At 38.2% G+C, this 24,183-nt stretch overlaps 1 protein-coding gene across 1 annotated transcript in view; it reads left to right on the forward strand.

Moving 5' to 3' along the window:
• The window catches only part of VAV3 (vav guanine nucleotide exchange factor 3), a 441,372-nt gene that overhangs the window by 353,119 nt on the left and 64,070 nt on the right, over positions 1 to 24,183 (forward strand). The window lies entirely within an intron of this gene.

A 24,183-nucleotide genomic window follows, 5' to 3' on the forward strand; every position in this document is an offset into this window, starting at 1 on the left:
AACAGCTAACTCCAACCACATATCAATTTCTATAGCCAGTGGCTTTTCTAGAGTTCCAGCAACCTTCTTCAGTATCCTACGCTTCTCATACCTAATTCTTCCCAAAAAAGGAAGAGAATGACAGACTCAGACTCTAACTCTTCTATCCACTCCTGCATTTCCCAACGCAACCACAAAACATGCCTGCTTGTGTATACATAAGATTTGTCTTACTCAAGACTTATCTTTTTCTTGGATATTCCGTCCTCACATTACGTCAGTTGGCTCTTGACCGCTACATTTTCAATTTCATTCTCTCCACTGGCTCCTTTTCTACAGCTTATAAATATGCTCAGGCTCCTCCCAGCTTAAAGCACATGTAACTCCACTTTTTGTCTGGTTATATCAGTCTTCCACTCCCTCTCATCTTCTTTTCCTGTTCTTAAAGCTGATGAGCTTCTTAAGAAAGTAGTCTGCCCTCAGTCTCTGCCTCCTTATGTCCTATTTGTAATGCAGTATCCTGCAGAAACTATTCCTACGTGGATTACTAATGCCATTAAAAACAACGTTGCAATATATAATTAAATGCACATATTGAAAGTGCAGTTGAATTGGATAAGTTTTGTCACATGTACATATCAGTGAAAGCACTGTTACAATCAAGATGATGAGATCAGCCCCAGAGTTTTTGTTTGCTGCTTTGTAACCTCTTCCCCATACCCCTAGTCTCCCTTATGCCCTTTGTAACCTTCTCCCTCACACCCTTCCTCAACACCACCAGGCAACCACAGTTCTGCTTTCAGACTATGAGTTTACATTTTTCAGAATTTTATATAGGACATAATATAGTACATATTCTTTTTTGTATGGCTTCTTTCACTTAACATAATTATCTTGAGATTAAACCATGTTGCTTTGTTTAACAATAGTGAAATGAAAGTGAAAGTCCCTCAGTCATCTGACTCTTTGTGACCGTATGGACTATACAGTCTATGGAATTCTCCAGGCCAGAATACTAGAGTGGGTAGCCTTTCCCTTCTCCAGGGGATCTTCCCAACCCAGGGATCGAACCCAGGTCTCCCACATTGCAGGTGGATTCTTTACCAGCTGAGCCATAAGGGAAGCCCAAGAATACTGGAGTGGGTAGCCTTTCCCTTCTCCAGGGGATCTTCCCGACCCAGGAGTAGAACCAGGGTCTCCTGTACTGCAGGTGGATTCTTTACCAACTGAGCTATGAGGGAAGCCACAATAATTCTATCATTTTTTAAAAGCACTTTATTGTGGTTTGATTGATATATAAAAAGCTGTACATGTTTAATGCATGCAGCTTGAGTTTGGAGATAAGTATATATTCTTGAAACTATTACCACAATTTATGCCATAAACATATCCATCACTTCTAAAAGTTTTCTCCTATCCTATCTTATTTATTTATTTTGTGATTAACAGCATTAACATAAGGTCTACCTTCTTTGCAAATATTTAAGTATATAGTACAGTATTACTAACTGTAAACTCGGTGTTGTATAGTAGAATTCTAGGACTTATTCATGTTCCATGACTGCAACGTGTATCCTTTGATTACGTCTTCTGCATTTCCTCCTTCCCCCAGGCTTTGGCTACCCCTATCCTACTCTCTGCTTCTTTGAATTTGACAATTTTTGATTCCTTATGTGAGTATAGCCAAGACTTGGAAGCAACCTAAATATTCATCAATGGATGACTGAGTAAATTAAAATGTGTTATATAACATAGGGCAATACTACCCAGTCTTTGAAAAGAGGGAAATGCTGCCATATGCAAAAACATGGAAAAACTTGAGTGACATAATGCCAAGTGAAATAAGTTCTTTTTATTGTTGTTGATTATTCTAGGTATGGGTATAGCACAATTTATCCATTAGCCTGTTGAGGGGCTTTCAGGTTATTACTGTTTGGGGCTGTTACAAACAAGGTGCTGTGAACATTAAAGTATAAGTCTTTGTAGGAACACATACTTTTCGTTTTTCTTAGGTAAATACTGAAAGTCAAAGTGTTAGTCGCTCAGTCGTCACCGACTCTTTGCGACCCCATAGATTGTAGCCCACCATGCCCCTCTGTCCATGGGATTTCTCAGGCAAGAATACTGGAGTGGGTTGCCATTTCTTTCTCTAGGGGATCTTCCTGACCCAAGGATCGAACCCCGTTCTCCTGCACTGCAGGCAGATTCTTTACAATCTGAGCATGGGGAAGCCCTACAATACTGAATACTGAAAGATCATTATTAGATATATGTTTATTTTTTTTAAGAGACTACCAAACTGTTTTTCTAAGTAACTTTATCCTGTTACAGTTCCACCAGCTGTATAAGATACTTTTAGGTGCTGCGTATCCTTACCAGTTTTGCGTATGGTCAGTCTTCCTAGATTTGGTTAACAGATGTGTAGTATCTTATTGTGATTTTGATTTACATTTCCCTGGCTACTGATATTAAGCATCTTTTTCTGTGCTTATTTACCACACATATAACTTCACTGATGTTCTAATATTTTGTCAAATTTTTTAATGAGTTGTGTGCTTTTAATCATTGAATTTTGAGAGTCTCATATATTTTGGATACAAATCCTTGATAAATTAGATTCTTTCCATATATTTTCTCCTACCCTTTGGCTTGCCTTTTTATTACCTTAATAATGTTATTCATAGAGCAGAAGTATTTACTTTTGATGTTGCCCAATTTGTTAATTTGTTCCTTTGTGAATCACACTATGAGCATTGTAAATATCTAAGAAATCCTTGCCTTCCCCAAGGTTACAAAGATGTTTCCCTGTGTTTTCTTCTAGAAGCTTTATAGTCTTAAGTTTTATATTTAGGTTTATGATGTTGAGCTATTTTTATATATGATAATTAAAGAGATTTTTTTCTCTGCTTCTGGATTCAGTGTGTTCCAGCATCATTTGTTTGTTCTTTTAAAATGATTTTATTTATTTATTTGGCTGTGCCGAGTCTTCATTGCTTTGCAAAGGCTTTCTCTAGTTTTGGTGAGCACGGGCTACTCTTTATCGCAATACACAGGCTTCTCACTGTGGTGTCTTCTCTTGTTGCAGAGCACAGACTTCAGTAGTTGCAGCATTCGGGCTCAGTTATTGCAGTGTATGGACTCCAGGGCAAGTGGGGTTCAGTAGCTGCAGCTCGTGGGCCCTAGAGCAGCAGGCTTCAGTGATAGCAGCATGTGAGCCCAGAAGCTGTGGTGCACAGCCTTAGTTGCTCTGCACGTAGAATCTTCCTGGATCAGGAATCAAACCCATGTCCCTCGCACTGGCAGATGGATTCTTATCCACTATGCGACCAGGGATTCTTATCACCAGCACCATATGTTGAAAATCATTTCTTCACTGGATTGCCTTTGCATTTTGTAGAAAACCATTTGTATCTGTGTAGCTCTGTTTCTGGTATCTTTGTTCTACTGGTCGCTTTCTTCATCTGTATACCATTATAATGATATTTTGATTTTTGCAATTACTAGTAAGTCTTGAAATTAGTGTTAGTCCTCCACGTGTTTTCTTTTGTCCAAAGATGTTGTGGCTATCTTAGGTGCTTCACATTTCATATAAATTTTAGAATGTCTTGAAAATTTCACCAATAAAAGCTTACTTGTATTTTGATTTGGATTGTATTTGTAGATCAGTACTGGAGAACTGGCATTTTAACAACGTTGAATTTTCTGACTACTGTTCGTAGTATGTCTCTCTGTTTATTTAGGTCTTTAGATTCTCAGCAGTTTTGTCATTGTCAGAGCAGAAGATATGTATCCACTGTGTCATATTTATCTATGATTATTTCATATATCATTTTGATGCAATTATAAATGGTAGTTTTAAAATTTGAATTTCTACTGTTTATTGCTAATACATAGAAATAAATGGATTTTTGTAAATTGATCTTTTATCCTAAAACCTTGTAGAACATTAGTTTTAGGAGCTTTTTTTCTATAGATCCCAGCAGATTTTTTAAAAAAGACAATCAGGTTATAAATGAATAAACAAGCTTTTCTTCCTTTGCCACGTGGCTGCCTTCTATGTCTTCTTCCACGTGTTGAATCAGTTCAGCTCAGTTCAGTCACTCAGTCGTGTCCGACTCTGCGACCCCATGAATCGCAGCACGCCAGGCCTCCCCTGTCCATCACCAACTCCCAGAGTCCACCCAAATCCATGTCCATTGAGTCGGTGATGCCATCCAGCCAACTCATCCTCTGTCGTCCCCTTCTCCTCCTGCCCTCAATCTTTCCCAGCATCAGGGTCTTTCCAAATGAGTCAGCTCTTCGCGTCAGGTGGCCAAAGTATTGGAGTTTCAGCTTCAACATGTGTTGAGTGGAGGTAGTTTTAAAAAAATGTGCATCCCTGCTTTATTTCTCTATCTATTTATTTATTTACTGCACTGTGTGGCATGTGGGATCTTACTTTCCTGATAATGGATTGAACCTGTGCCCCCTGCATTGGAAGGCAGAGTCTTAGCCACTGGACCACCAGGGAAATCCCAATCCTTGCTTTATTTTTTATCTTAGGAAGAAAGCATGAAGTCCTTTACCGTTAGATATTGGGTTATCTGCAGTTTTTGTAGATGTGCTTTATGAGGCTGAGGACATTTCCTTCTAGTCCTGGTTTGCTGAAAGTTTTTATCAGTAATGAATGTTTGATGTTGTTGTTTGTTGTTGCAGTTCAGTTACTAAGTCATGTCTGACTCTTTTAGACCCCATGGATTGTAGCCTGCCAGACTCCTCTGTACTCCCTTGGAGTTTCCTCAGATTCATGTCTATCAAGTCAGTAATGCTATCCAACCATCTCATCCTCTGCCACTTCCTTCTTCTTTGCCTTCAGTCTTTCTCAGCACCAGGATCTTTTCCAGTGAAAAGTATTAGGCTCTAATACTTTCTAGCCAAAGTATTAGAGCTTTAGCATCCGTCCTTCCAGTGAATATTAAGGATTGACTGGTTTGATATCCTATCCACAGGACTCTCCAGAGTTTTCTCCAATACCACAATTCAATTCAAAAACACCAATTCTTCAGCCCTCAGCATTCTTCATGGTCCAGCTCTCACATCCATACATGACTACTGGAAAAATCATAGCTTTTACTATATGGACCTTGTTGGCAAATTAATATCTCTGCTTTTTAATACATTATGTCAGAGCTTTTCTTCCAAGGAGCAGTTGTCATTTAATTTCATGGCTGCAGACTGTCTGCAGTGATTTTGGAGCCCAAGAAAATAAAATCTGTCACTGCTTCCACTTATTCCTCTTCTATTTGCCATGAAGTGTTGGAGCTAGATGCTATGATCTTCAGTTTTTGAATGTTGAATTTTAAGCCAGCTTTTTTACTTTCTCTCCTCTTTCACCCTCATCAAGGGGCTCTTTAGTTCCTCTTCCCTTTCTGCCTTTAGACTGATGTCATCTGCATATTTGAAGCTGATGACATTTCTCCTGGCAATCTTAATTCCAGCTTGTGATTCAACCAGGTGGCATTTCACATGATGCAGTCTGCATATAAGTTAAATAAGTAGGGGGATAATATATAGCCTTGACATACTTCTTTCCCAATTTTGAACCAGTCTGTTGTTCCATGTCTGGTTCTAACTATTGCCTCTTCACCCACATACAGGTTCCCCAGGAGACAGGTAACGTGGTCTGGTATTCCAGTCTCTCTTAAGAATTTCACACAGTTTGTAGTGGTCCACACAGTCAAAGGCTTTTACATAGTCAATGAAAGAAAAATAGATGTTTTCCTGGAATTCCTTTGCTTTCTTGATGATCCAATGAATGTTGGCAATTTGTTCTCTGGTTTGTCTGCCTCTTCAAAATCCAGCTTGCACATCTGGAAGTTCATGGTTCATGTACTGCTGAATACTAGTTTGAAAAATTTTGAGCATAACCTTGCTAGCATGTGAAATGAGTGAAATTGTATGGTAATTTGAACATTGTTAGGCATTGTCTTTCTTGAGATTGGGATAAAAACTGACCTTTTCCAGTCCCGTGGGCACTGCTGAGTTTTCCAAATTTGCTCACATATGTAGTACAACACTTTAACAACATCATCTTTTAGTGTTTTAAATTTTAATAGTTCAGTTGGAATTCTGTCAGCTCCACCAGCTTTGTCTGTAGTAATGCTTCCTAAGGCCAAGATGTCTTCACATTCCAGGATGTCTGGCTCTAGGTGAGTGACCATACCATCAGGGTTATTCGAGTCATTAAGACTTTTTTTGTATAGTTCTCCTGCATAAGTTGGATGTTAGATTTTGTTAAATGCCCTTCCTAAATCAACTGAAATGATTTTATACTTCTTCTTTTTCGTTAATATGGTGAATTACATTGGTTTTCAGATGTTAATCTTGCTTTCCTGAGATAAACCCCAGTTAATAATGATATATTGTCCTTTTTATTGTTATGTTTTGGTAATGTCTTTGTCTGGGTTTGGTAATAGTTTAACACTCAAAAAATGAATTGAGAACTGTTGTCTTAAATTTTCTGAAAGAAATCATTACTGTTATTTCCTCATGAAGTATTTTGTAGAATTTACCAGGAAAACTATCTAGGCCTGGAATTTCCTTTGTAGGAAGATTTTTTTAAAATTACAAATTCAACTCCAAGATTTTTTAAAATTACAAATTCAACTTCTTTAGTAAATACATGTCTTTTTGGTTATGCATTTCATTCGAGGGAGCTTTGCTATTTTGTGTATAGAATATGCAGTGTCATCTCTCTCATTTCTGCAGTTGACAATCTGTGACTTGTTTATTTCTGGTCAGCCTAACTATAGGCATTCCTTGGAGACATTGCAGGTTTGGTCCAGACCACTGTGATAAAGCAAGTCACACAAAGTCTTTAGTTCCCCAGTGTATATAAAAGTTATGTTTATATAACACTATAGGCTGTTAAGTGTGCATTAGCATTGTGTTTAAAAAAGTGTTCATATCTTAATCAAACCTTAATTATTTTACTGCTAAAAAATGGTATCATCTAAGCCTTCAGTAAGTCACAGTAGTAACATCAAAGGTCACTGATTACAGATCACCAGACAAATCTAATAATAATGGAAAAATTGGAAATATTAAGAGAATTATCAAAATGTGACACAGATGCATGAAATGAGCAAATGGTGTTGGAAAAATGGCACCGAATGAATTGTTTGACATAGGGTTGCCATAAACCTTCTATTTGTAAAAAAAAAAAAAACAGTATCTGCAAAGCACAATAAAGTGAAGTACAATAATAAGATATGCCTGTAACTTTTATGAATTTTGTTGATCTTTTCGTAGAACCAGCAATTGGCTTCACTGGTTCTCTCTGTTATTTTTCTGTTTCCCATTTCATTGATTTCAGCTCTGGTCTGGTTTGTGTCTAGTATTTTTGCCTTAAGCATCTTTGCCACAATCATTTTGCCTCATAACTAATTGGCCATAAGGTACCCTTGCCATAAAACATGAAATAATGAAAAATAAAATGTGTGTAGTAGACTCATGACCATACAATGCAAATAACTGATTTTATGTTGTGAGCTGTCCCTAAGCACTTGCTTGCATTCTTTTGTTCATTATATTCATGTATGTATGTGTGTGTGTATATATGTGTGTGTGTGTGTGTGTGTGTGTATATATATATATTTGTTGATTTGTCCCCTTGTTTGGCATCACACTTTTTCTTTTTTCATTAAAATTTCTTCCTTCGTTAGGAGTGATATCAGTTTCCAAACAATAGGATGCCTGTTTGGTGTACCTGAGGTTTATATTGTATCGTGAAAGCCTCTGAACTGTTGCTTGTTCTTGGTATATTGTCACATGTCTGTTGGCAGACATTCCAAATTTCTAGGGGAAATGTGGTTTCAACTCTTTACCTTTGAGATCCTCAGCCTCTTTCTCCTCCAATGTAGTGTGTTTCAAAATAGGAAGCAACTCTTGGGGCAAATCAGCATCATTTGTCAGCTGGACAGGGTCATCATTAACAGTTGCTGATGTGTTAGAAAAGCTTAACACATCTCAACCAGTTAAAACGAAACAGCCAAACCAGAAACTGTCAACCAATTATATTATCTTTGTCGCAGAGTTGCCTTATGACCAGTTAGTCATATGGCAAAAATGTTTACAACAAAAATGCTTACAACAAACATACCTGGAACTAGTCTATTACATCCTTTCTTCTTATGATTTTGAATTTAATTTGCTCTTAATTTTCTAGTTTCCTAAGATAGAATACTTGCTCATTGATTTGATAACTCTTCCTAATATAGACATTTAGCACTTTAATTTTCTAAGTACTACTTTTGCTGCCTGCCTCCAAATTTTGGTATGTTTATTTGGTATTTTTATTTTAAATTAATTCAGAATATTTTCTGATTTCACTTTCACTTCCTTTTTATGGGTTATTTAGAGGTGCATTATTCAGTTTCCAGGTATTTGGGATTTCCCAGATACATTTGTTTTTAATTTATAATTTAACTCTGTATCATAAGAGAAAATGGGGCCTCCCTGGTGGCTCAGTAGTAAAGAATCTGCCTACCAATGCAGGAGACATGGGTTCAGTTCCTAGGTCAGGAGGATCCCCTGGAGAAGGAAATGGCAACCCACTCTAGTATTCTTGCCTAGGATAATCCCATGGACAGAGGAGCCTGGTGGACTATAGTCCATGGAGTCACAAAAGAGTCAGATACAACTTAGCAACTAAACAGCAAGAGGAAATAGTTTGTATGACTTAAATCATTTTTAATTTATTAAGAATTATTTTATGGCCCCAAAAGTGGTCTATCTTGAGAGATGTTCGGTGTAAAACTGAAAAGAAAGTGTATTCTACTTTTTGGGCTGGGATGTTCTACAAATGCCAATTAAGTCCAAGTCATTGGTAGTGTTGTTCAAGTGTTCAATATCCTTATTGACTCATGACATAACCATCCAATCCATCTACCATGCTATACTCAAGACGGGCATCTTGGTATATTCTCTATTCGTTTCCTTTCTCTTGCCCCACTCCATACCTCTTTAGTCATCAGATACTCTTCGTTTTATCCTCTGACTAGCTCTCAGTGCATTTCTTCCTCTCTCCATCTCTGTCACTCTCTACTCTCCAATCAGCTGTCGCCTGACATCTGAGATCACCTTCTAACCAGTCTTGTCACCTCCAGAATTTGTCTTCCTGTTCCCTTCCCACCACAGGAAAGTTCAAATGCAGTTAATTACATAATCCCTTGCTAAAGTCTTCCTGTGTCTTCCTTCGACCATACTGATCCACATTTCTTGGTTGGAATGGAAGTGTTTGTGAACCTGAGGATCCATGTTCAGTACCGGCCTGCTTCTCTGATCTCATCTTTCGTGGTGGCCCACGTGTTGTGTGCCCTCTGTCCCTACAGGGCACCCCTTTCTGCCACAGCTTTAGCTCAGTAGGAGCCTTCTTTGTGAAGGCTTTCAAGTCCCACCTACTTTTGTTCTCCTAGCTCTGTTTCCAGCTGATTTGGACAGAATTCCCTCTTGTTGCAATAATAATGACAACAATAGCACTAATGACTAGTGGTCACTATACCTTTTTTAATGTAAAAGAGTTCTAAGCATACTTTATGTATATTAACACATACAGTGTGAATAAAAATTCTATAAAATTAATACTATTATTTTCCCCATTTTATAAATGAGCAAACTAAGACACTGTGAGGTTCAATAGCCTTGTGGTAGGTCTTGCAATTTTTTTCTTGGGTAGTCAAGTGTAATGCACTGGGTGAAGGGAAGTGCTGTAAATAGGCCTTCAGTGCAGTTGTGAGGAGGGGAGGGAGGGGAAATATTCTATAGTCCTACAATTCAGTTCAGTTCAGTTCAGTCGTGTCCGACTTTTGCGACCCCCATGAATTGCAGCATGCCAGGCCTCCCTGTCCATCACCAACTCCCGGAGTTCACTCAAACTCATGTCCATCGAGTTGGTGATGCCATCCAGCCATCTCATCCTCTGTCGTCCCCTTCTCCTCCTGCCCCCAATCCCTCCCAGCATCAAAGTCTTTTCCAATGAGTCAACTCTTTGCGTGAGGTGGCCAAAGTACTGGAGTTTCAGCTTTAGCATCATTCCTTCCAAAGAAATCCCAGGGCTGATCTCCTTCAGAATGGCCTGGTTGGATCTCCTTGCAGTCCAAGTGACTCTCAAGAGTCTTCTCCAACACCACAGTTCAAAAGCATCAATTCTTCGGCGCTCAGCTTTCTTTATAGTCCAACTCTCACATCAGTACATGACCACTGGAAAAACCATAGCCTTGACTAGACGGACCTTTGTTGGCAAAGTAATGTCTCTGCTTTTTAATATACTATCTAGGTTGGTCATAACTTTTCTTCCAAGGAGTAAGAGTCTTTTGATTTCATGACTGCAGTCACCATCTGCAGTGATTTTGGAGCCCCCCCAAAAATAGTCTGACACTGTTTCCACTGTTTCCCCATCTATTTCCCATGAAGTGATGGGACCAGATGCCATGATCTTCATTTTCTGAATGTTGAGCTTTAAGCCAACTTTTTCACTCTCCTCTTTCACTTTCATCAACAGGCTTTTTAGTTCTTCTTCACTTTCTGCCATAAGGGTGGTGTCATCTGCATATCTGAGGTTATTGGTATTTCTCCCGGCAATCTTGATTCCAGCTTGTGCTTCTTCCAGCCCTATGATTAGATCTCATTTTTTAGTGAGCTTTTGCTCTGGATGATAAACTTCACAAATGTGTGTGTGTGTGTAGGTACATGCATACACATTCATAAGGTTTCTTTATCCCTGCTAAGGTGGAACAGAATGGCTATAGAGGACTGGAGTTGAGTATTTTTCTTCCCCAGGTCAGCTAGGCTCTGCTAATACCCTAGCAGGTTGTATGCTGGTTGACTAGTTTCCTCTGAGGGCAGGCATTGTTAAGAGCGGAATGCCTCTTGCCCTCCCTCTGCATGAAGCCAAGAGGAATTTTTCTCCCATAATTCTGTGGGAATCTGGTTGAGCTTCCTAAAGTAAGTTTTTAAAATATGATGGGGTTACCCCAGTGACTGGGCTCCTCGAGTTTTTTTTAACTCTTAGGGTTGTCAACAGTGAGCCACCAGCAATTTGTCAAATGTGCTCAGTCACTCAGTTGTGTCCAACTCTCTTTGTGTCTCCATGAACTGCAGCCCACCAGGCTCCTCTGCCAGTGGAGTTTCCCAGGTAAGAATATTGGAGTGGGTTGCCATTGCCTACTTCAGGTTATCTTTCCTACCCAGGGATCAAGCCTGCATCTCTTGTGTAGGGAGGTGGATTCTCTACCACTGAGCCACCTGGGAAGCCCGAATTATCAGCTAAGTGCAGGTCTTTCTGCCCTGGCACTGGATCTTGCAGTAGTTTCTGCTGGTGAGTCTCTGCTATAAGTGGTGACTTCTTGCATTTGCTTGTCTGCCTGTCTAGTGTTGGGGACCAAGCTTGTCCTTTGCCCTCCCCTCTCTTAAGGATTCAAGAAGAGTTGTTTATTTTTCAGCCCATTCAGCTTCTTTATTGTTAGGATGGAGGGACAAACTGGAAGGCCCAGAGTTCTCTTACTAAATTGTATTACCTTCTGTTGTTCTCTGTGCTGCTAAGTCACTTCAGTCGTGTCCGACTCTGTGTGACCCCACAGACGACAGCCCACCAGGCTCTCCCGATGATAAGAAAGGCATTATTGTCATTTCCTTTCAGCAGCCTGGAAACATTAAGTGTTTCTAATATGATGGTATAATGGCTTTGGAAACTCTCAGGAGAAATGAGAACCACTGGATGACAAAATGTGTGTGTATTTCTGTTGAGGGGAGGACATATGATAGTAACGAGAAAGGCTAATGTCTAGAACAGAAGAAAACAATTAGCCCATTTAGTTCAGTTGAGCAGGTGTGTATTGAGCTAATACACAATAGTCAATAATAGTCTAGGTTGAGCCCAGGCATGAATACATTGTTTAGAATCCCAGATAAATTTAATATGAACCACTGACCAGATGATCTAATTTGTAAGATTCTATGGTAGTTAGGGTATTATCCCCAGTGAACTATTGGGTCATTTATAGTAAGCTAACTTACATATGGTGTTAAAATGAACTCGAGTGTTTTGACTCTGACAGTTACCAAATGGAGGGTGTAGTTTCAAAGAATTTGTGTACTGTGAAAATATACTTGCCACAACCTTCATACTAACTTTACATAGTATTGTTTTCTGATTCAGAAGGCACTTCAGACCTTGCAATGCCTTAAGACTGGCATGCTAAAATCAGCTTTTGTTTTATAGGCCGTACATGTGAGAGGTACTGTAGGACACTGGCCTGAATTGCATACTTACTCAGTGACATGAATCTAGAGTAACATATTTTTTAAATTCCTGAAAAAAACTCTTTCCTCCTGTTGGGTCTAATAGATGACTGGTTTCTAACCCTGTGTCCTTAGTGATCTGTATAATGGTGAAAACTCGGGATAAGGTAAGGTAGCTGGTTTCCATTTTTAAGTTTTTGTGAATTAAATCATTTTGTTATAAATATGTCTAGAGTTAAACGTTGAAGATATTAATCTATAATCTCTATTGGGATGTTACATTGGCTTTGCATTTGAATTCCCAAAATGTCTTCTTCTTTTTTTTTTTTTACTAGTTAAGTGCTTTGGCTTATTTGGAAATCTTCAAGAAATTATGCTTTCTAAACTGTCTTTTCATCTTTTTTTTTTCAAGTGAGTTGCTTCACTCATTAGTGTAGAAAGTTGGATTTTATTGTAGACTGTCATGTTTTCTACATACTCTATGTCCAAAGAATACAAATTATCCTCCACTATCTATCAGGAACTTTTTGTTTGAATAGCTATTAGTCTAGTCTGTATTATTATTATAACAACAGTAATTTCTAGTGCTATTGAAGTGAGTGGGCTGTTGGCATTTTCATTATAACTTCTTTCAAACAATGAGTTGCCACTGAGCTATAAAAATGTTCTCTGTTCAGTCTTTGCATTGAAGGGATCCATTTTCACAGCCTTTTCTTTGTTGTTGTTGTTTTTTCCTCTTTTTCTTTCCTTGAAAGTTCTATAAAATTATCTTCAAGTGAAATGAATATAAAGTAGGAAGTTGGTCATTTAGGGTCTGTTCTCTAGTGCAGGTGTAAGGCACAGTCTCTACTGAGTGTAACATATGGAACAATCCTGCTCCTGATTGGGCTGACGATAAACTTGTTGCAGTATGTGATAATAAAGGCTTAATAACTGAGCACATCCTTCAGGCTGAAAGAGATTTTTCATATTGGGACCTTTATTTTCCCAGAAAAGATACAAATTAAAGAGTGAGAAATAGGCAAGTAAAAGTCCTGCCATGCCATCTATGGTATCCATTACAATACAGTGCTTTTTATGTGTTTTCTTCTTAGGATTCTCATTGTCTTAAGCTTTATTCTGTGTCCTATATCATGGGGTTTTATTTGCTTCATTGTCATTTATGAATACCCAAGTGTTCCACAGGGAGAATTTTGTAAGCTAATTGGAACCAAAAGGCAATTATAAGCAGTAGAACTGTAATCAGTGTGCCAAAAATATATATTTTTATCCACAATGAAAGTTAAATAACCTAGAAAATAGTTGTGATACTTCACACTTACAAATCTTGCATCTACATGATCTTTATTCTAAGGAGTGAAAATGTTTTTACACTCATTCTGATTAATTCACAGAAATCTGCATAAAGAAGGTAAGTTTTAACTGTGGTTTTTAAAGGGCCAAACTCATTATCCATTTACAGGATGGCATTTGCAGAATTAAAATTAGACTCTCTTCCAGACTTCTGGTCTGCTACTTCAGTTCTATATGTTAGACCATCCTTTGTTTTAGGAGAGTCCCTTGTAATTTTTAACACCTTTAAGGAAAACACATTTTTTAAAGGCAGTTTAGTTCTGTTTTGGTAGAACAAGCAGGAAACAAAACATTGCTCTATGTAGTTTTTGCTTTTTAAGTTGTTTTAGCTCTTTGCCTCAAAGGAAAGAAGAAAAAGTCAGAAAATAAGTTGAGCTTCGGGAAATTCTCAAGAGAAGGGAAGCATTTCTACTCAGACTGAGACTGGAGGCAAGGAGCCTGGAGTGGGATTGGCTATGGGCAACAGGTGTTAAATGCCCCTTACCCCTCTCTGAGCCCTGAAGACAGGGTGGCAGTGACTGCAGCACCTTGACCCTTGTCTTAGTTTACCTGGTCAAGAAATTTTGCTTCCCACATGGCTGCTATATTTAGTGTTCAAACATACAACAGTCCAGGCAATATTTTTTCACAAGTTCATTTTTCTCTTGTTCTAACCTGAAAAAAAAAATGGAGGGTTCAATTGAAGGGATCTTTTTCATAGAAGACATCCTTTCTCAAACCTTCGGTCATATTTTACCTTCTGCCTGAAATTTCCTTTTTACCCCCATTCACTTAGATAATATTTCATTACCATCAGTACTCAATTTGGTGGGTCACCTTCTCTGAACCAAAACGGCTTCTTCTATCTTGTAACTCATCATACTGTATCCTGCTGCTGCTGCTAAGTCGCTTCAGTCGTGTCCTACTCTGTGCGACCCCAGAGACGGCAGCCCACCAGGCTCCCCCGTCCCTGGGATTCTCCAGGCAAGAACACTGGAGCGGGTTGCCATTTCCTTCTCCAATGCATGAAAGTGAAGTTGCTCAGTCGTGTCCGACTCTTAGCGACCCCATGGACAGCAACGCACCGGGCTCCTCCGTCCATGGGATTTTCCAGGCAAGAGTATTGGAGTGGGGTGCCATTGCCTTCTCCAATACTGTATCCTAGTGGTTTATTTATCCTTCTCCCTGCCCAGATAGATCTCTCCCAGAAAGATAAGAACCATGGTTTTCATATTCTCATCTCTAGTGCCTCAAATGAAAGCGGTCTTCAGTCCATGGGTTAGAATGAATAACTGTTTAGAGCTCTTATTTCCATAGTGCATACGTTATTAACTTAAATTACACTTTATACTGTTATATGAAAAATATTCATTCATCTTTTCAGATTTAAATTTATCTTTGTTCTCTCAGAATAGTCGTAAAACCATTTAACCTTGTGTCCTAAATTTTGTACTTAAATAATGGGAATGTTAATACTTTAACTGACTTATAAAGGTATTGCTACTATAAAAATCACAGGGACTTGAAAGAAAATTGAAAAGGAGAAAAAGTATATTTCTGTATAATTGTTAGTGATTCTGAAAGATATGCTTCACTTTTCAGAAATGAAACAATGCTTATCAGTTTGGTTTTGAAAAAATTTTTTAAATTTCATCTTCCCCATATTTAATATGAAGAGTCCTCCTAATATACACAGGTTCATAGAAGACCACTCTGCTCTCCCAATTTTGACACCCAATTCTTGAAATTCTTTTAATAGATATTAAATGTTTAACTCCATAATTAGACAAAAGCACAAATGATAAATTCTGCAGGAGACAGTTAATATAAACAGGATAAAATGATGAGCTCTTTCTTCACAGCAGGTTTGGACCAGGAAGGCCTTGGATACGTCAAGGAGAGTGGGAATAAAATAGACTTTGCCTAGGGAATGGTGTGCTTACTTGTGGGAACTGTTGACCTTTTGTTCATTTTTTTTTTTTTTGTAAATTAATTTATTTTAATTGGAGGCTAACTACTTTACAATATTGTAGTGGTTTTTGCCATACATTCACATGAATCAGCCATAGGTCCCCCATGCTGAACCCTCCTCCCACCACACCCCTCCATCCCATCCCTCAGGGTCATTCCAGTGCACCAGCCTATCTCATGCATCGAACCTGGACTGGCAATAGGTTTCACAATACGGTACTACACATTTCAGTGCTATTCTCTCAGAGTATCCCACCCTCGGCTTCTCCCACTGAGTCCAAAAGTCTTTTCTTTACATCTGTGTCTCTTTTGCTGTCTCACGTATAGGTCATCATTACCATCTTTCTAAATTCCATATATATGCATTATTATACTGTATTGGTGTTTTTCTTTCTGACTTACTTTGCTCTGTATAATAGGCTCCAGTCTCAAACACCTCATTAGAACTGATTCAAATGCATTCTTTTTAATGGCTGAGTAATATTCCATTGTGTATATGTACCACAGCTTTCTTATCCATTCATCTGCCGATGGACATCTAGGTTGCTTCCATGTCCTGGCTATTATAAACAGTGCTGTGATGACCATTGGGGTACACATGTCTCTTTCAATTCTGGTTTCCTCGGTGTGTATGCCCAACAGTGGGATTGCTGGGCCATATGCCAGTTCTATTTCCAGTTTTTTAAGGAATCTCCACACTGTTCTCCATAGAGCTTTTGTTCTTAAGCCATCTGTCCTGTAACATAGAACCTGACCCATAACATAGAACCTGACCCAGACACCCTCTGAGGTCTGAAGAAGGGAGGTAAGGGGAGTGGAGTTAGTGGATCTTTCTTCCCAGCACCTGTGCCTGCAATTTTAGTTGTCAGATCATGTCAAAAGATTATTTTCCTTTGCCCTTAATTAGAAAGAGACTTTCTGATTCCTTCAAGACCACACAAGAATATTAACTATAATAGAATTTTCTAAAACTATGCATTTTTTCCTCCTGATCCAAAATTGAAATGTCAGGCTGGATCATAGTCAGAGGCAAATAGAACACAAAAGAAGTATTTTTTAAGAGATTCAAATCTCCTTTGTTAAGAAAAGTTGAATCCTAATATCAAAAGACTCATTGCTTTGGCATTATGAACCAGAGAGTAAACATCTCTGGGAACTGCTATTCTGAGGTCAGATTCCTTCTTGAGGGCATTTCTTTGTGGAATCTGAAACTTGGTTTAAAGATGGCAGTGATACCTTGTTAGGCAGTACTGGAACAGTTTCAGGGTGCTCTTCAGGTGACCTTGGCTTTGCTTCTCCACTGCCTCTTATCACTTGCTCATCCCTTGTGTAAAACCAGGAGAAACCAAGGCAGAAGTGAAATTATAATGTGAGGATTAGAAGCTGTGTGATGAGTAGAGGCTGATTTGGTAGAAATATGTCCTGTAATTATGGGACCCTTATTTTGACAGGTGTTTACCTCAAAATATTGAGTTAAATCAGGGTCCCTAATTACAGAAAAGTAGAAAAAGGCAGAGTGGGTCTGTAATAAAACAAGGGAGGCCCGGGAGAGATGATTATAGGAGATAATAGACATTAGTAAAGGGCTGTAAGAAACATTTTCCCTGGGTGACTGCCAACTGGCTTTGATTGAATAGATCATAAACTGAGTTTGCAGGAATGTTTCCAAGTATACAGACGGTATTGTGGGAACTGCCAAACCTCCTGACAAAGTGGGTGAGGTTCTAATTGTTAACTCTCAAGATGGGCATTTTTGGTTAAGAGTTCTTATTGGTTCTTTTCCCATGGTTTCCAGTATAACCTACATTTGGTAGAGGGCACAATATAGGTTATAATGTAACCTGATAAGGACTCTACTGTCTAAGGAGAAGTGCCAATGGTGAAGTATTACTGCTTCTTTTCCATATAGAGAACAACATTATTAAAGAAAAAGTTTGAGGAAATCTGTTTTTTACATTATTTTACCATCATAGAAACTATGCTCTGTCATAATTACTATAAGTTTGTGTCAATAACAGAATACCTTTAGTAGGCCATCAATCTGCAACTGATTTGATACTGTGAGGGGTTTCCATGGAGTATGCATGCCCTTAAGGCTTTGGGCCATTTATCAAATTATAACATATATTGAATTTTAATTATTCATTGTAATCTGAATAAAGGAATGTTATTCTTCTCAAGTCAATACTATATACCCTAGAAAACAGGACTTCAAACTGAGTCAGAATGAAAGTCATTAAGGACCTGAACCATCTGTCCTCCTCTTCTATAAATCAGTTCAGTTCAGTTCAGTCACTCTGTTGTGTCCAACTCCTTGCGACCCCATGGACTGCAGCACGCCAGGCCTTCCTGTCCATTAAATCGGTGATGCCATCCAGACATCTCATCCTGTCTCGTCCCCTTCTCCTTATGCCCTCAATCTTTCCCAGCATCAGGGTCTTTTCAAATGAGTCAGTTCTTCACATCAGGTGGCCAAAGTTTTGGAGTTTCAGCTTCAACATCAGTCCTTCCAATGAATATTCAGGACTGATTTCCTTTAGGATAGACTGGTTGGATCTCCTTGCTGTCCAAGGGACTCTCAGGAGTCTTCTCCAACACCACAGTTCAAAAGCATCAATTATCCGGTGCTCAGCTTTCTTTATAGTCCAAGTCTCACATCCTTACATGACTACTGGAAAAACCATAGTTTTGACTAGACGGACCTTTGTTGACAAAGTAACATCTCTTCTTTTTAATATGCTGTCTAGATTGGTCATAGCTTTTCTTCCAAGGAGCAAGCATCTTTTAATTTCATGGCTGCAGTCACCATCTGCAGTGATTTTAGAGCCCCAAAAAATCAAGTCTCTCACTGTTTCCCAATCTATTTGCCATGAAGTGATGGGACCAGATGCCATGATCTTAAGTTTTCTGAATGTTGAGTTTTAAGCCAAGTTTTTCACTCTCCTCTTTCACTTTCATCAAAAGGCTCTTTAGTTCTTCTTTGCTTTCTGCCATAAGGGTGGTATCATCTGCATATCTGAGGTTACTGATATTTCTCCTGGCAATCTTGATTCCAGCTTATGCTTCATCTAGCCCAGCATTTCTCATGATGTACTCTGCATATAAGTTAAATAAGCAGGGTGACTATATACAGCCTTGACGTACTCTTTCCCAATTTGGAACCAGTCTGTTGTTTGTTCCATGTCCAGTTCTAACTGTTGCTTCTTGACCTGCATACATATTTCTTAGGAGGCAGGTCAGGTGGTCCGGTATTCCCACCTCTTGAAGAATTTTCCATGGTTTGTTGTGATCTACACAGTCAAAGACTGTAGCTTTGGCGTAGTCAATAAAGCAGAAGTAGATGTTTTTCTGGAACTCTCTTGCTTTTTCCATGATCCAGCGGATGTTGGCAATTTGAGCTCAGGTTCCTCTACCTTTTCTAAATCTAGCTTGAACATCTGGAAGTTCACAGTTCATGTACTGTTGAAGCCTGGCTTGGAGAATTTTGAGCATTACTTTGCTAGCATGTGAGATGAGTGCAATTGTGCAGTAGTTTGAGCATTCTTTGGCATTGCCTTTCTTTGGGACTGGAATGAAAACTGAAAACTTGGTGATTACTTAAAATTAAAATCACAAAAGAAGTATTCTGAGTAATAGCACAATACAGATTATATGCTCATGACAGCATTAGGCATCTTTAAAGAAATACTATTTATCAATGAATAGAATTAATACTTTAATGAAAAGTATATTGGCTTCTTAAATAAGGACAACATTTATAAGTATAAATAAGTATAACCAGATTCAATTACTGACACATAGTATCCCTAATTAAGAATTTGTGGGTCAGATATCTCTTGGTAATAGCAACTGACTGGAAAACTGCAGGGACTTGGTAAAAGTGATCATATAAATAAAAATGTTTGGTAGTAAAAGCGACCTCAGAAATCCGTGGGTCAAAGTCTGTCATTTTATAGGTGAGACTATTGAAGCCAAGAATGATTAAATGACTTACCAAAGATCTGAAAGCCAGGAAGAGAATACTGTGCTTCTGACTTTCTATACATATCAAATTATTACCATACATGTTTTATTTCTTCTATTCCAAAATTCTACAAATTGCTATAGAAATAACCAAATCAAAAGCTGGTTAAGATACAACCTGAATGGGATCCTTGAGACAGTAGTCATATTATTCATTTTTAATCTCCTGGTACCTAGCATAGTATAAATATTAAGAAGCCAATATACTTTTCATTAAAGTACTAACTGTTCACTGTAAAATAGTATTTCTTTAAAGATGCCTAATGCTGTCATGAGCATATAATCTGTATGGTGCTATTACTCAGAATACTTCTTTTGTGATTTTAATTTTAAGTAATCACCAAGGATAGGAAAATATTCATCAGTTATCTGCTGCTGCTAAGTCGCATCAGTCGTGTCCAACTCTGTGCGACCCCATAGACGACAGCCCACCAGGCTCTGCCGTCCCTGGGATTCTCCAGGCAGAAACACCGGAGTGGGTTGCCATTTCCTTCTCCAATGCATGAAAGTTAAAGTGAAGTCGCTCAGTCATGTCCGACTCTTCGCTACCCCATGGACTACAGCCTATTAGGCTCCTCCACCCATGGGATTTTCCAAGCAAGACTACTGGAGTGGGTTGCCATTGCTTTCTGTGCAGTTATCTGTTAGGATTAGAAAAACAAATTCCTATATTTTGAACCTTGCTAATGCTGATTTATTTGGGAGGCTTATGTGGCCTCTCCCAAATAGGATTTCTTCCAAGATGTGGTAAAATCCTGTTTTTCTTTTCAGATTTTGTATTGAGTAACTACTTGTGATTTTACTGACTTATATGCAGATCAGTTTTTGCTTGCTGATAATTCTTTCATCAGTTATAATATTTTGATTCAGGATCACACTGTGTAAGCTACCCAGTGAGACTTTGGCAGGGTGGCAGGGTGGGGCGGGGGACTCAAGATACACATAGCTAGAGTGTTCCCTTCCCTGCTGGCAGAATTCAGGAACATCAGAAAATGTTATCTTCTGGATAACAAGAAAAATGCACTGCAGTCTCATGTCTCATTCTTCTGTTATAGTCATCTCACATCTAATAAGTTTAGAAATATAGTTTATGGCTTTTTAGTGAATTTTTTCTTAACATACATTTCACAAATTTTTTAAGTTTTTGACACTTTTGTCTACCAAAATTTCAGAGAGAAATAAGCAATAAGCATAAATAAACATAAACAATTTTGTGTGCACTGGTAAAACCATCAAATATTAAAGAAGCTTTTGTCATATATTTTGATAACTTGATGCAATTATAAACTCTTATAAATTGAGGATAAATTTAATTTCAAAGATCCTAGATCAAGATGCAAGGGTTTTTTTTTAGAGTTATTCAGAATTCTAAGCCTATCACAGCCACTTACCTACAGAAGAATTATTCCAGGAATGTGAATTTCATACAGCCTTCTGAAAAACTTCATGTTTACTGTTTATACATTGGACAAAAGTAAAAGACCCTGTTCTGACTGAGAAATTTTAAAAGCACCTGGTTTATGGTTTTGTTGTTCTATGTGTGTGCATGAATATTTTGGAATTCACATCATGATCATTCAGTATAACCATGTGCAATTATGTTTGGCACATTTTCAAGGTGATCACTGGTAGGAAAATATGTAACTTATCTTACTCATCAAATAAGAAGCAATTAACAATGAAAAAAAATGTGTATAATTGCAAGAAAGCATTGAGATTAAGATCTGGATTCTCTGCAATGTCACTGTTTCCTGTTCAGGTTAAAACACATGAAAGTGTGTCACTTGTGGCTTGGCTGCTGCTGCTGCTGCTAAGTCGCTTCAGTCGTGTCTGACTCTGTGCGACCCCATGGATGGCAGCCCACCAGGCTTCCCGTCCCTGGGATTCTCCAGGCAAGAACACTGGAGTGAGGTGTCAATGCCTTCTCCGTGTGGCTTAGCAAACTTGCATAAATATAAATAAGGAAGATGGGGTTAAACACAGAACCAGGCATTTCTGTTTTAATGTGAATAGGTCAACTAAACAATGAAAATTTAAAATTAAAAAAACTGAGATAAATCAAAAAGCAATAGTGTAGGGGAAAAAAGAAAGGTTTTTTTTTTTTTTTTTAGCACTTACCAAGTGCTTTCACAAACATTAGTTCTTTGAACCTTAGAACACCCTGGTGAGGCCTGTGTGGTAGAGCTTATCATCATCCTTGTTTTACCACTGAGCCTTGCCTGCAGTGGGGCAGATTCATATAGTAGAACTGGGATGAGAATGAGCTCTTCCGATGCCACGTCCCTGCTGTCTGATTCTGTATATCTACCTGATAACACTGGTGTGGAAGCAGCTAGGATCAGAGATTGCTTCTTACCAAAGACCAGCTTCAGACAGGTTCTTTGTTGTGGTCTTCTCTCCTTTTCTGGTCCTTTAGTTCCATCTCAGGTACTCAAAAAAATGAAGGGGAAGGGAAAAAAAAAAAAAAAAAAAAAAAAAAAAAAAAAGCCTGTCAGAATAATTCCCAAAATAGTGCTTGCTAAAAGCTATCCATCCAGTCAATAAACTAATTTATATATTCACCTCTATTCCCATAATTCGTGGGCACCCTGTACGTCTCTCCCCACCCCCACCAGAGTGTGTATTTCTGACAGTGACTGGCCAGGGTGACAGTTGCTCTGGCCCTTATCCATGGGTGATGAATCGCCTAGTAATCTCTACACCACCATCATGCATACGTTGAAAGTGCTTAGGGCATTGTAACTTGGGAGAAATTCCAATCTTTCATAAATAACCATTAATCTATCCCTTTTACGTTCAGCTTTCCAAATCTGTTTCAAATTGTTCAGTGCTATTTCCAGGAGTGCATTAAAGCTCCAATCCAGGTGGTATTAAGGGGATAAATGAGCCACAGGGAAAATACACTCTGTATTTTTCTTAAAGCAATTCTTTCTCCTTTGTACAAAGTTAGGAGCCAAGCAATTTACGATTAAGACTTCTGGAGGATATTCTGTATCATTTTCAGCCATTTTGTCTATGAGTTTAAAAAATGCAATTTTAGCTCTGCCATCCTAGCATACATTAACACTTTTCTCCATAGAAGTAGATTGTAAATATCACTTCTAAGCATTTCTAAGTAGTTTTAATTCATTATGATTCACTGTAGTTTCCTTTTGAAGTAAAATGAAAAAACAGTTATAAGCGAAAGTCAGAAATAAATGTCTGAATATGCATTTATACTTGTGATCAGGCATATCAGAGAGAGTCATCAATTTTAGTTTTGATCCATTTTTATACAGGAAGCAATTTGTTTTTCAGGAAAAGGCATATTTTATGAATCATAATTTAATATTGTTTTGTGTCTGCACCAATTTATTTAATGAAAGTTATAAAGGTGCCTCTTTTCTTACCATATACAGCCCATAGCCTATTTTCTTAGGTACTTTCCAAAGAGAATATTTTCACTAGAATGGCCCAATGTGTACTGTTAGATTTACAAAAGTCCCATCACATAATGCAGAGAATGCCCTGTAAAATGAATGCATATAAAGATAGCACTGTGTGATACATCAGATGACATATAACTGTAAATGTTTTCAAGTTGACCTTGAAGATGTTAAGGAACTCACCACAACAAATACCAGACAGGAGATTAACTAGAAGATGACTCCCTATCTCTGGCATTTGTAATAGGCATAAAAGGAATGACAAGTCAATTATCTGACCCAGAATAAAATGCCCGCATAGGAAAAGAAGGAGGAAATTCAGCTACATGTCTCTTATCAAGGTTAGTAAAAATTTCATAAGTAGATCATCATATGAAGTGCACAAAATCAATGGCTTTGAAAATGGTTGATTTCATAGCTATAATCCTCAGTTCCAGCCATGCATAGGGGATTGGCAGCTGCTCCACCCATTAATATTAATGAATTATCAATGTACAGCCCACGCACAACCACCAGGGAACCAAAAATACCCCACCTACACACTACTTTATTTTTCAATCTTCCAAATGTTTTAGGATGGCTACTCCCTTAATAAGTAGAGAATCGTTAAGTACAGTACATATTATTTCATGTAGCTAAAACTGACATCTCGTAGAAGTTAGTGAGGAAATGTAACTTTATTCATCTGTTAAGGTGTGTTAAATTATCTCACTTCTTTTTGATTGAAGAGATGCCTGTGACCATTAAGGAAATGTAACCTGTACTGCTAGCACATTTCATTAAGAGAAAAATTCAGAATGACCTTAGTAGTCTGCTTAGTGAAAAATTCCTTCTCCAAGAAGATATCTACTAGTGTTAAATGCATTGTCACAGAACATCATTGTTTTTTCTAAATTCTGAATTCAGTAGAGTAAGCTCTGTTCTTTTTCTGATCTCCTCCCCCCTGATGGTTCCTTCCTGCTTTTTAGTTAGACTGATTTCTGTAAGCTCTGATTTCTTCTCTCTACATTTTCTTCCACAACATTCTTGCTTCTATGATTTTAAATTTCCCCTCTGTATGATTGCCATCTAACTCTGTGTTATCCAGATGGATTACATAATCACCTCCTTGACTTTCCCCCGAGTCTTTAACTCCCATTGTCTACTCTTCCCCTATCTAATCCACAGGCAAGTC

This window comes from Bos mutus, chromosome 3, assembly GCF_027580195.1.
Source record: "Bos mutus isolate GX-2022 chromosome 3, NWIPB_WYAK_1.1, whole genome shotgun sequence".
NCBI classification, from domain to species: Eukaryota; Metazoa; Chordata; class Mammalia; order Artiodactyla; family Bovidae; genus Bos; species Bos mutus.